Here is a 13,154-nt window from a genome sequence, read left to right on the forward strand (position 1 = left end):
AAGTCAAAAGGGTCAGTAAAAGAGATCCCACGGGACTATAATCCAAGGTTAATATCCAAAAAGGGTCTAGAGGACAAGAGCACAGACCTAGTCCATTCATTCCACTGAACCCCCCCCATTAATCCATGCCCAGAAGTTTCTGTGATAAGCAAACTACAATACTCAATTACTAAATGATAAGGCACAACCTTTAGGTTCGAGAGGCCCACCTTCAAACATACAATCATGGCAGATGGGTGAGGGAAAACATGGTTGGCTCAGGTGGCGAAGAAATGGCACAACGAGCTAGTTGGTGGATGCAAGGGGTTGTTGGCTACCAGCTGAGGACCATCTTGGAGAAAAAAAATCTCCTAGGGATATCACCCACAAAATGGTGGGTAACATTTAGCTCTAGCTTGAACATTCTCTCTCAAAGAAGTGGACGAAGCTACTCGAACAAGAGGTCACAAGAACTCCAGCAATCTCTTGGTTACCGCAGACCTGTTATCTGCACATATCAATGATTGAACCTGCGGGGAAACATGTTTTTCATGATGTCTTATGATCACCCATGCTTAGTGTTAGGCTGTAAAATCAACAGAAAAATAAAACATGCAAATTTTACTTTAAATGCATCTAATCTACCATGAGAAATATCATATGAGGTTAGTTCTAATGAAAAATCAACATGCCATGCATCCTACTCTAACATGCATAACATACAATGTCAAGTGTTAGGTATAATCATAGACCCAATGCAACCATTATATCAATTGATCAATACAAGAACACATATTTCCATGATTATTTTTGCAGCAGACTTGACAATACAAATGGGAACAATGATATGAGGGGTTGCGAGGGAGGGAGGTGGGAAAACAAGAGACCCATAGCCATAGAAATGAACCCTGAAAGAAGGAAAAGACACCAGTCGAGAGGATTGGATTTGATGCTCCAACTAGGAGATGGAAATGTCAATGACCAAGTATATGAATCTTTGATGAAGAACTATCTCAGGCCTATCATCCTTAAGGTAAGGAGTGCAAGACTCAGACATGTTTAGGATGATGCTATTTTGGTCATTGGGAAAACAAGAAGTGGACTCCTTGTTGTATTTGGGGAAAAACGATGATTCATGGTTCTTCATAGGGGAAAGAACCTCTTCATCAAGACTAGAATGAACATCATCACAAACATCTATTTCCAGGGTAGGGGAGGAATGCTCAAACATGAATAAAAACCCTTTATTGATGGCATGGCCTAGGGAAGCATCTTCCTCAGTTTCTTATATATTAGAATCATCAGAATTTCCCACAATCTTTGAAGGCTCTTCTTTGATTGAATTATCTTGGAACATAGAGAAAAGACCTTTCCAACCACTAGGAAGGGCTTTATAAGGATCAACATTGTTATCCAGAAGGGGTGGATCATTTTCTTCTTCCCTGAGCTCATTCCTATGTACTTGAGAAACCATGGGGTCTTCATTTATATAATCATACCCAATTCCCCAATCAACAGCCCAAAAGTCACTCATAAATTCTTCGTTTATTTGACAATCATGATCTTCCTCATAATCCTCCCATTCTTCACTATATATTTGGTGTTGGTTAGGATTCCATTCATTCTCTTCTTTAGACACGAAGGACTTTTCCTCCATTCATTCTCAAAGAATGATCTTCAAGGTATTTACTGCATGATTTTGATAAAATGCCTCAAGAAGAAGGCCACTGGTAGGACTCTCTTTACATTCATTCTTCATGTTACGAAGCCTTGCCGGTTGCTCACAATAGTGGGAGAAAATATCTTTGGATTTATATATGGCTATCAGTTTCCTACAAGACTTTTCATATTCCATCATCCATTATTGCAATGTTTGAGGGCTCTCAGGGTTGAGATCTTCCTCATTATCCTTAGAGGACATGCTTTCCAATTCATGAGGCTCTCCTTTGGCACCATTCTTAAATTATGCATCAATAAGACACTCTTCCTCAAGCATAAAACTATATTCAAGAACTTCCTCCTCTCGAAGGGTCGCATCCAACATTCGGCATATATCTTCATGAGATTGGAAACTTGGCCCTTCATGTAACAAGAAGTGCGTAGTCAACATTGGAAGATAAAGAATGTTTTTAGGTTCCCATGACTCAAGCCAATAAGTATTTGGGGCAATGGATAGGACAAATAATTCCATTTGGTCACAAGGTTGAGTTATATTTTTCTTTGAAAGGTACCTTATGAACCTTATGATGCAATTGGCTGCAGAATGTGGATCCCCATCGAACATTTTCATATTCTTCATGCATTCCGATCAGGGATACTACAAGATCCATGTCACTTTTATGGTGGGAATATATGTGGTCAACATGTTTTTGGGTCCCTAACGACATGGGAGTCACCAGGGTGAATGAAATTTCCTTGACAATGCTTGCTTCACCCTACATGCATTGACTTTAGAGATCAATGAAGAATTAGGGCTTCGTTCTTCCAATGGAATCCCCAATAATGATATGTCAATATGTCGTATGGGGAAAAAACACACATTTTGTGTCCCTAGAAATGACACCAAAATGTTACAGCTCAAACTAGCAAGGGGCCTAAAATGGACTCATTAAGGGACAACTACTAGATCAAGGGAAACAATGGAGACTTAGTCCACTATCACCTTAGCTAAGACTCCCTATTCTTTATGGACTTCCACTGATGGGAGGAGACCTGGTATATGGAAAGTCACTTATGAAGGATGAATCAACAAACAGATATGAAGTGACCTTAATGATCATTTTCCTAAAAGGGTGTTAAGAATGGAGCTTGCTTGCTCTTCAAGCAAGGCATAAATCTTTATGGGAGGAGGTGAGGATTTATTAAGGGTTAGGTTTAAGGAATGTGTCATGCAAAGGAGTTTCCCAATCACTAAAATCCTTATTGTACTTGGTATCCTAGGTGGTTTTTGAAGACTTGAATTTTCAAAAGCATGGGACCAAGTGGACCCAGCCTAGGTTAAGTGGAGAGAGTTTGGAAACCAATGATGATCTTAACCCAGACAAGGAAGGGGGAAGGATCAAACACTATTTTCACTTAGAGGTGTCAAATTGATTATATGAGGTACTAGTGTAGGGAACACCAGGGCAAAGTTTGATCTCAGAGCTAGAGCTTGGGATATCTCACAATCCCACCGTCAGAATTTCTTCAAATTTGGAGGAGACCTTGAGGACACACTAGCACAGTAGAGGCTAGGAGATCGAACTTTTTCTATGGCTATTTTGTCGGGAAAGTGATGCCCTAGGTGACCCAACTTAGCTAGACCTAGGAAAGAGAGAAAAAGGGTAAAGAAAAGGTTTAAAGGGATCACCTTATGGTGGACCAGTGCCTAATTCCTTTTGGGGATATGGAGTCAAGAAGAATTATAAAGAAGGATCATGTTTCTAGCTCAAGGAGGCTTTAAGGGCAACTTCGTGCAATGTTAGGGTAGAAAAAGAAAGTGACGTTAAAGCGTTTATACTTTGCTTGCAGATGAAGATGTATTATCAAGATAATTTTGATCTCCAGGAAAATTCGTTCAACAAACATGGCCCATACATAAGGATTTGTTATATAGAAACATAATTCCACAATGAAGCAGTGAATGCATGCAACAATTAGCCCTAAAATAGAAAAAATCCCATGATCAACGTATGTGAGAAAGTAAAAGAACATAGCATCAAAGTTGTACTTACAAGTAAGAGAATATATCCAACCATCAATACATTTGCTAATATAAAAGCTCCAAGATAAGAAAATCCAATCCAAACATCAAAATTCATCCATGCTCCAATTTGTCCTCCAAGAAAGAAATGTGAAATTCTAAAGAGAGAGAATGATCAAATCCAAGTGGTGATACAAATGAATTCATGTCTCTCCTATTTATACACCCATTAGGAGTTTGAATTACCTAATTTGAGCCTACATTAGCCCATCAACTAAAATAATGTGAAAATAACTATCTATTGGTGACAAGCCCACTAAACTAGCTCATAAATAAAATAATAAGCCTCCCAAGAGTTCGAATGATCAATAATGCATGTCCTTGGGCTTTCTAAGAAGCCTGATGAAGTCCACAAGTGCCAAAATGATGAGTTGGACTTCCAAAAGTAATGGACAAGGAGTTGGCCCTTTGTTCTCCACATAATAAACTTGTGGTGCTCCCAATGGTTGTGAGGGCACACAAGTGACCTCATGGGTCTCCAAGTAAGTCAAAGATGCATATAGACCATTTGTAAGGGCTCATATAATGGTGTAATTGATATCACATCAGCATACAAGTCCTGGATCATCTGCCAAGTGCATGGTACAACTGTGGGGCGGACTGGGAAAAGTTGAACCAAGTGCATATTCCTCGTCCAATAGGTGAGTCTCAAACAATCTTTGAATATCTCTGGGGATCCATGGAGTGTTTTCTTCGGCTTTGGGGGCCCATGGCTCTCAACACACACCCTACATGTGTCAATGTAGCCCTCTATAGGGTTAGGACCCTATATAGGGAGACCAAACCCGAGATGGAGACCACTTGCAATCCTGCATAAGATCCAATGCGTCCCCTAGCCTTCCAGTACAACAAGTCATCAAGGAAATCTAGTAAAATAGCTTACAAACAATGGACCACAAGTGGGGATTTCATAATGGTCTGCTCTTCCATAATGGGCTTTGGCAGGTGCTAATGTCTCCAAGCTCCAAATGGGGTTAACCAAGTATCTCGTTAGGTGGTTTCTATTCCTAAAGGAGATAATATGTCAAAGGTACATCCTTTAAAAGGTGGTGGCATGTGATAAAGAGATGAATGGAATAGAGAATGAAAAGAGAAAGCCTTGGGCCATAATCTGGGGTACAAGGGTAGCTAGTAAAAGGGAAACCCACACTTGGGTATATAATGTATAAGAAGGAGCAATCGTGGTACATGATGTGCCCCGACCTTGAGTTTTCCACCCTTCTTTATATGTCTTTTATCTTTTTGTGATTTTTCTTTAATTAACTGCTCGGGGCTCAAGGAGTAAGAGTATGATGTGCAAGATATAACAGTGGATACCCCTTTTAAGGTAGGGAGGTTCATTTACCACCAGGGGTTGGGACAATCATGGGATCCGAAATGATAAAGGAGGTTCAAATAGGGCCTATAGGAACCAGGGTGATGGCCATGAAGATGGGGTAGAGCTCAAGTATTGGCTTTTGTCCACGTGCTAAATGTGTTTTTCCCAGCTATGTTTTATGTTTTGTTGAATGTGGCCAATTATGCTTTTACTTTTCTTTTTCGCTGCATCAACCTCAGAGGCATCATTCCAAGCCTAACCCAAGGTGTGGGAAAGGGGAAGGGGAGAGCTAACTCTATGTGGACCCAGTGGAGGAATGTGGACCCAGGTGGGAGAAATGATGAATGTGGTCATAATGAGTGGCAAGAATGTGGATGAGAAAGCGGGACCACGCAACCAAAATCAAAGTTTCCCATGAAGTACTATCCCTAAAACCAAAAGGGTCAGTAAAAAAGATCCCACGGGACTATAATCCAAGATTAACATCTAAAAAAGGTCTAGGGGACAAAAGGACGGACCTAGCCCATTCTTTTCACCAAATCCCCCCATTAATCCATGCCCATAAGTGTCCATAATAAGCAAACTATAGTACTCAATTACCAAATGACAAGGCATACCTTTAGGTTTGGGAAGCCCACCTTCAAACATACAATCATGACAAATGGGTGAGAAACCACATCGTTGGCTCAGATGGCGCAGAAATGGCACAACAAGCTAGTTGGTGGCTGCAAGGGGTTGTTGGCTACTGACTGAGGACCATCTTGGAGAAAAAAATTATCCTAGGGATACCACTGACAAAATGGTGGGTAACATGACCCATGTGGAGACCACCATTCCAACAGAGTATACCATCATGTAGCCAAATAGAAATACATGCCATTTTTAAATTGGGAATGTACCTCTCCCAAATGTCAGCGAAATCACTAGTAATATCCAACTTCGTGGCATTCATACAAGTAGAGTATAACTACAATGTATCCATATTGCTTTGGATCTGGGATATGTAAAAAAGACCATTGTGATGTAGATGTTGAATGATCTCTTTCGGCAATAGATGGTCACCCTGAAAACCATATATGGGGTCAATCCCAATTTCTATAGACCTACTTGAGCCTATCTCCCAATGGATATTTTCAAAGAGCCACCTCTTTATTTTCAAAAAGACCCTCCATATATATGATCCCTTCAGTTTATAACCCGGTCCATCTTTTAACCATGCATGAAGTGATAAGTGTTTGAAATATTTTTCCTGTACAATCTTCTGCCATAATCCATCACCCAAAATGGCATGCCAAATACTTTTTGTAAGAAGTTCCGAGACAAAACACTTTATGTTTTTAAAACCCCATCCACTTGTCTCCTTTTGTGTGGAGATATCAGTGAATTGCACCAAACGATATTTATGACCCCCCTTTGCACCAAACCAAAAGAATTTTACAATGATGGCGTCTATATGTTTTATGACAGCCTTGGGAAGTAGATATAAATGCATCCAATAGACAAATATATTATGTAGAACGAGTTGAGCAAGGGTCAACTTGCCACCCATAGATAGCCATCTGTGTGATCAGGTTGATAACCTATCTTCAAACCTTTTTATTAACCATTGCCAATCTAAAATGACATATCTATTTGGTTTCCTCCTAAAGCCAAGATAAGTGAATCTGGCCTCCAAAGAGGAGGAATCCACCGAAAAATACCAGCAATGTCCACAATCTTCCCCAACTCCGAGGACATGTGGATGAGCATAGACTTCAAACAATTCATAAATAAACCAAAGGTGTCTCCAAATTTTGTAATAATGTGGAATAGATGTGCCCATTGTTCTATGGAGACCTATCCAAATAGTAAAACGTCGTCAACAAACATAAGGTGGTATATCGATACCTTTTTTGTGGGTTGTAGACGTAAAAATAGTCAACCAGTGTTCGCCATGCTTATACGCCTACTAATCCCATCAATGACTAACAAAAATAGCAAAAGAGAGCGTGAGTAGCCTTATCGAAGACCCTTGAAAACTCGGGAAAAACTGGATGGAATGCCATTTATCAAGACCGCATAGCTAACCAAAGAGACACACGCCATAATCCAGTCCACAACCCCAATGGAAAGCCCAATCTTGTGCAAAATCGGACGAAGGAAAGTCTAGTCCACATAGTCATAAGCACAATGCAGGTCAAACTTTAAAATGATGGCATCCTTGTTTTGTGTCTTCATATAGTGTATAGTCTTCTGCGCAATGGCCACAGCATCCTGGATTTGTCGAGGTTTCAAGAAGCCGAAATGTTCAAGGAAAATATAGGCAAAGAGTCTCTCCTTCAGGCAAGTAGCAATTATCTTGGAGATCAGCTTATAAATGATATTATATAATGAAATGGGCATGTAATCATTAAAATATGTTGGATTCGAGTACTTAAGGATGAGCGCTATAAATGTAGAATTCGTTGTGCCCGAGATCTTTCCTTTGCGTTGAGATTCCTCCACCAAATTTAATAAATCAGCCCCATGATATCAATAAAATGTGTAAAGATTTCTACCAACCATCCATCCGGACCAGGGCACTTGTCCCATGAAAAGGATTTTAGCGCAGAATTGATTTCAACCATTGATATCGGTCCACCACATCCCTATCATCATTCTCATAGAACATGCAAGGGTAATTTTGAATAAAAGCCAACTAATTGTCAAAATCCACTCACTCCCAAGCCTGAAAAAAAATAAAATACCAAAGAAATTGATAACCTCCATGTGGATATCCGATGTTTTAGAAATTTTCACTCTCGTTCCATCTATAATCTTCCAAATGGTATTTTTGCTTGCCAATTAGGCGAGAAGAGATAAATCACTTTTAAAAAAATGTGGAAGACACAAGTGAGTTAAGTAATTTTCAAAAATCTAACTACACTACTTAATATATTAAATACCTAATTATTTGTCCTAATTAATATATCTAAGTGTTGAATATGACCATTATCCTTAACGCGATTCCATGTCTACGATATATTTTTCCAAGAAACCACTGAAATATAACGTAGAACAAACCTGTCGCTTCTTGCATATCATCTTCATCTTTGTGAGTGACATATTCGTTTCTGGTTGTTCATCAGTTTCATAAGTCTGTACCAAGCTAAATGACTAAATGGAAACTTACATCATTTCTAGCTGCAGACATCATTTCTCGCTGCAGAAGACAGAAATGACATAACTACAACCCAAAATGAACCTTATGCAAACCGCTGACAACCACTGATTTAAGGAGGATAATAAGAGTCCTGCCTCAATCAATGAGCACTCGGCACCCATTAAAACGTATAGAAGAGGTCATCTAAAGGTAGAATAACAAACACAATAAGGGAAAAACCAATGAGAGCATAAGATAACAGCCATTTTGTTTCCTTAACAAAATTAATAATATTAATCTAATTTTAAGGTGATGGTCAAGACAAACATTAAATTGGTGTATCAGATCTCTTGTTTGTGTGATAAGTAATTTGACTATTAAAATCTACAAAAGTATACATACCCTCCTCTGGATTTGAATGTATGACCTTTTAAGAGGTAAGAGATATTCTTAGTGGCGCAGTCTAACTAATTGATGAAATGGTTTTTTTGCCGGAATAATACAATACAATTTCTAGCAATATTGTGATATCTTATCGTTTACTATGCTCTTTTGAGTGCATAAATAATTAAGCACCCTGAAAAACCCCCGAGGCACTAAAACTTTACAAGTTAAACAACTTAAAATTATGAATCTTAAAAATTTCTAACCAATTTTGGGCAAAATTGACCAGGAAAAATAGTCAGAAAAGAACCATTTTATCTATTAATTAAACTACTCGTATTTTTAACGCTTAGTTTACGAGCTCTACATATCTTAATATTTGGATGGGCAATGAGACCACTAATCCAATAGTTTTACATATAAATATGTGGACAGTCAACCAGCCCACTGATCCAACAGTTTTAAAGAAACTATGAATCTGATAGCTAATAATAAATTAGCAATAAAGTAAACCAAATTCGAGTAACACTAACTTCCTTTAATGTTAGGATGAAGGCAAATGAATTTAAAATGAAAAAACAATAACCACACATATTGATATGGACTTGCAAACCAAATTTGTAACCTTTGTGATATCAGAAAATCGTGATTTTTTGAGTTTGGTGATAATATCGGCTAATTTTTATGTTGATTTTTTTTCGCAAAAAACCGCAATAAATTGAAATAATCGTGATTTTTTCGTAGTTATCGAGATTTGAACTGTAGTTATCGTGAGGTCGGCGGACAGTGGGTTTTATAACACAAAAAATGGTTTTTTTTATTCATTTGGACAGACAGCAACGTGGATTGGGAGTGACCTAGGAGAAAAACCTTGGTGAATTGGGAGCTGAGGAGGAGAAAAACGACTCAAAACCCTGGTGGATTGAGAGCTGAGGAGGAGAGGATCAAATTTCTCCAGCAAACCAATATGGGAACCAAATTTATGTGTTTTGTTTTGTTTTTTTTTTTTTTTTGGCTTGGATTTGAATAACCCATTTTTTATCAAATATTTTTGAGTTGATTTGATGGTGTTTTTGTTTGTTAAATTGTCAAAAATTCAATGTCTTGTGTCATATTACTCATGTATGTAATTTTTTTTAATTTTTGTAACTTGCAATTCTTATTGTGTCATAGGTTCACCGTTAAACTTCAAAGTTCAAACTTCATCTTACATTAAAACTCAAGAGTCAAAAGTTCAACCAAGTTACAAACATGCCAAGGAAATTGGACCCTTCGGGGGAATTTGGTGAACCTGATGGAGAGTTTGATAGAATAAACTTGAGTTGCAAGTTGTGTGGGCATCCTATGTTAGGGGGGTTTATAGATTGAAGTATCACATTGCACAAATCCCCGAATTTGATATAGCGCTTTGCACAAATACAAATCCGGAAATCATCCGAAGAGCCATGAGATCATTGGAAGAATTAGAGCACGAGAGAGAAGCCAAAGCAGAAATGAAAAAGCAACTAGCAAAGAGGGTAAGCTCAGGTGAACAAGGTAGTGGCATTGGTTCTACTTCAACATCAATATCTACAACCAACCCGGTAGTTGCCTCATCATTTTTTGTTCCTAGAACCACGCCTGGTTCACGGCCATCTATCACTTCAATGCTTAAAAAAACTGAGAAAGAACACGCTGACAAGTTGTTGGCCAAATTTCTCCTTTGGAGTAATATTCCTTTCAGCATTGCAAGGAATAATCCATTTTTCCAGCCTGTTGTTGATGTTATTGCCACCGTTGGCCCAGGGTACAAAATCTCTTCTTATGATGACTTTAGAGGCCTGATTCTTCAAAATGAAAAAGTTAACTGCACCAAAATATTGGAGGAGTTTAGGGCATCATGGACACAAACAGGATGCACTGTGATGTCAAACGGTTGGGACCGACCAAAAGGGGAGAACCCTTATAAACTTCTTGGTTAGTTGTCCCGAGGGGACAATGTTTATGAAATCTGTTGATGCATCTTCACATATCAAAGATGCAAAAACTTTATGTGATTTATTGGATGTGTTTATTTTGGAGGTGGGTGCAGAACACGTTGTCCCAGTCATAACAGACAATGCTGCAATTTATGTTGTCACTGGCAGGATGCTTATGTAAAGGCATCCTACTTTATTTTGAACACCTTGTGTTGCACATTGTATTGATTTGATGTTGGAGGACATGGGAAAATTTTTCTTTGTCAAAGATATTGTTGACTCATCAAAAAGCATTGCAAAATTTATATATAATCATACATCTGTGCTTAGCTTGATGAGAAAATTCACCAACAACAAGGAGTTGGTGCGCCTCGCCATTACACGGTTTGCCATCAGTTTCATATCTCTTCAATCCCTCTTGAATTCTATGTGGGATGTGAAGAGAATGTTTCTTTCAAAGGAAGGCTGCTTTGACAATGAGCCACAAACCAGAGGGAGGGGCCATATGCAGATTAGTTTCATACCAGGAAGACTTATGGGCGGGAGTGCAAGAGGTGTGCACCATTACTGAACCTTTGATAAAGGTTCTTTGATTAGTTGATGGTGAGAAGCCCGCAATGGGCTATTTGTATGAGGCCATGGACAGGGCCAAAGAATCCATTCGGGCCTACTATGATGATAAGGAAGATGATGGGTTTCAAAAACAACTCCTCCTATGGGAATGATTGATGAACGATGGGACAACACACTCCATCGTTTCATTCATGCTGCAGGGATCTATCTGAACCCCACATTTTCTTTTCCATGTGGGTTCGTATTTGATGTTGAAATCATGGATGGATTCTTAGGCTGTGTTTAGATGATGGTGCGATCTCCAGCAGAACGTACAGAAATCTCCAAAGAAATAGAGACATACAGAATGGCAGGTGGCACATTTGGCTTTGTAATGGTTGTCACTGATAGGACGACTAAAATGCCAGGTATTTTTTAGTTTGTTTCAAATTTCATTTTCTTTTCAAGTTCATAACTGTGATGACCCCGGGAAAAATGTAAATATGGAATGTTACTGTGGTAAGAAACTGATGTGGAGTTGCTGTTAATTATTGTTTACTAAATGACATTATCTTATTTATGAAATTAAATATATTGGAATATATATTTTTGAAATGTTGGCAGCCTCTTTGTGGAGGATTTTTAAAAGAAAAGGAATCAGTTATGAAACTGAAGAAACTACCCTTTCACACAGGAAAAGTCCTGGGAAGGAAAACCCCTGGGTTGTTGGGACAGACAGGGGGAAATTCCAAGAAAAGGAAAGAAAAACTAGAAAACGGGTTAAGTCTGGTAGGGACCAGATAACCCAAGCACTGAAGTGCATGAATCTTGTTGAGGGTTGTAGGCCTGCAAGATAGCTCGGGGGGAGAATCCAACGTGATGATGGATCTCAAGGTTGGGTGGACAAGAGCAAGCATGAAATGCAGGTGAACTTCTGGAGCGCCAATTCCTGTAACTGGCAGACCAGGTACGAGTTTATTACAAAGATTAAATAAAAGTAAACGGTATACTGAGTATATAGATAGAAGAGACAGCTTGAGTCTGAGTCTCTTTTAACAGTTAAATGTTAAGAGAAATATGACAGTGGAATATCTGTGAAATAAAGATAGTATGTTACAGTTTAAATAAATATCTGGAAACTAGCTGTTAAAGATGGTAAATGATGGAAACTATCTGTTGTAAACGAATCTCAATATACATATATAACAGCACGAAAATACCAAATGCGGTCCTGAAAGGCCCATAGAAGTTTGTACAGAACATTAGAAGTTATGTAGAACAGTATAACAAACTAGTATCTACACAGCATAGCGCCCAGCTAGAATGGAAAGAGCAGTTGAGAGATACATTTTAAATAATAGCGCCGTGAATATTAAATAACGAAACAGTAATACAAACTAGACAGAGGACCCCTGCACCGAGGGTTCAGAGACTACATTCGCATCTTGTAGCATGCATTGCAACAAATCTCAGTATATATCGTGCTATGCTATGCCAGGACTAATCCGGCTAAGGCGCACAAAGAAACAAATACAAATACTACTGAAAGCCGAACAATACATCATCTCAGAGCAAAACACCTAGCCGTGGGTAAACGGCCGCGTACCTTGCTGTAGGTACAGTTAGATATAGTGAATCAAAATATTTACGTTTGCTATACTGATTAAACCCTATATCAGAATAGCTCAACTCTGTAAATATGGAAATAATAATAAACCTTATCACTGTAAGCGAGCTTAAAGGCATATTACTGTAAGCAAGAATAATGGCGTAAACAGCAGAAGACGACCATTAATAACAAACTCGACCGACTGTAGAAATATAATTATCGTATGCACAGTATACGGAAAAGCATATTAAACAAAACTATGTGAATAACCATTAACATGTACAGCGAAACAATGCATTGTAATGTCCAGAGGACTGATAAATACATTACAGTTCTTCAAAGGCAAAGACGACAATCTGAGCGTATCTATTAAACATTCTATAAACATGAGAAACAAAAGGGCGAACGTTCAATCGCCAAATTTAACCCAGTTCAGGCTTGGAGGCCGAGAATCCACTATTCAAATGTATATACAACGACCGGGCATATAA

This window comes from Pinus tabuliformis, chromosome 8 (genome assembly GCF_031772625.1).
Source record: "Pinus tabuliformis cultivar Carrire ecotype Pingquan chromosome 8, CPIR1, whole genome shotgun sequence".
In the NCBI taxonomy this organism is placed as follows: Eukaryota; Viridiplantae; Streptophyta; class Pinopsida; order Pinales; family Pinaceae; genus Pinus; species Pinus tabuliformis.